The sequence below is a fragment of the Calidris pugnax genome, unplaced genomic scaffold (genome assembly GCF_001431845.1).
Source record: "Calidris pugnax isolate Ruff unplaced genomic scaffold, ASM143184v1 scaffold106, whole genome shotgun sequence".
NCBI lineage: Eukaryota > Metazoa > Chordata > Aves > Charadriiformes > Scolopacidae > Calidris > Calidris pugnax.
The window spans coordinates 455,076-456,204 of record NW_015090824.1 but is presented as its reverse complement, the minus strand read 5'-3'; positions in this window follow the sequence as shown (position 1 = coordinate 456,204).

Here is a 1,129-nt window from a genome sequence, read left to right as displayed (position 1 = left end):
ACTGTCCCCCTCCCGCCTCGTCCCTGGAGGGACTAGCTAATCAGGGGAGTCACAGGGACCTGACAGGTGACAAATAGGATTGTTTACCTGGCGGGAGAAGGGACAGAGTGAAGCCAAGGGCAGCGAGCATCAAAGGGAAGGAGAGGGAGGAGAGGGATGCACAGGGAGGATATGCAGCGAAGCACCAGGCCAGCCTTTGGGGGTCACAAAAGGGATGGGTTAGGAAGAAAAAAATGGATGCACAGGGAAGAAGAAAAAGAAATTGGAGGGTGCAGCTGTGTTTGGACAGTGCGTGGGAGCTGTGGTGAAGGAAGACAGAAGAGCAAGGCTGGGCAAAAGCAGGAGATGGGGTTTCTGAGGTACAAGAGTGAAGAAGGGGCTGTGCAGCAGAGCTTGGACACACGGGGTGCCTGTCCTGGCAGGGCAGGGATGCATGGAATGAAGCATTAAGCGACATGTCCATGACCCTGGAGCAGCACAGCTGGGAGGGAAGGAGAGGGCAGCAGCATGGTGCAGGCTGCGCTGCGGCGAGGAGTGGCAGCGGAGGACAGCACGGGGACATCACAGGTAGGGAGTGGGATAGGAGCTGCTCCGGCAGCTGGGAACTGACCACAGTGCCTCAGGGAAGGGCTGGCATGAGCTCCCCGTGGGGCAGAAGCTGCAGCAGGCACAGCAGGCACGGGGAAAGGCAGCACAGGCTGCAGAAGGACAGAGAGGCAACGCAGGGGGCAAAGCAGAGCATCCCTGGGGCAGGAGGTGGTGGCAGCTGTGGGGTGACAGGGAGGGAGCAGCGATGGGCCAGCAAGCACAGCAGCTCCATGGAGACAGGGCCAGCATGCTGCCCAGGGACGTACCTGGCAGAGAAGAGTGAAGCGGGCTGCTCCGGGGTTTACTAGCCCCAAGGGTTAGTAAAGTGGGGGACAGCCATGGGGGAAACAGGGCTGCATGGGGGTGAGGAGGGGAGGGCCAGCAGGGAAATGGCTGGATGGTGCCCATGTCTAAAGTACATCAGCGGGCCTGACTCAGCCTGGCAGCACCGTGGTGCTGGGGGCTGGCAGGGCTGGGCAGCACCAGGGGGGCTGCAAGGGGAAGGGGCTGGGGGGCTGTGAGGGGCCAGGACCATGGCCGC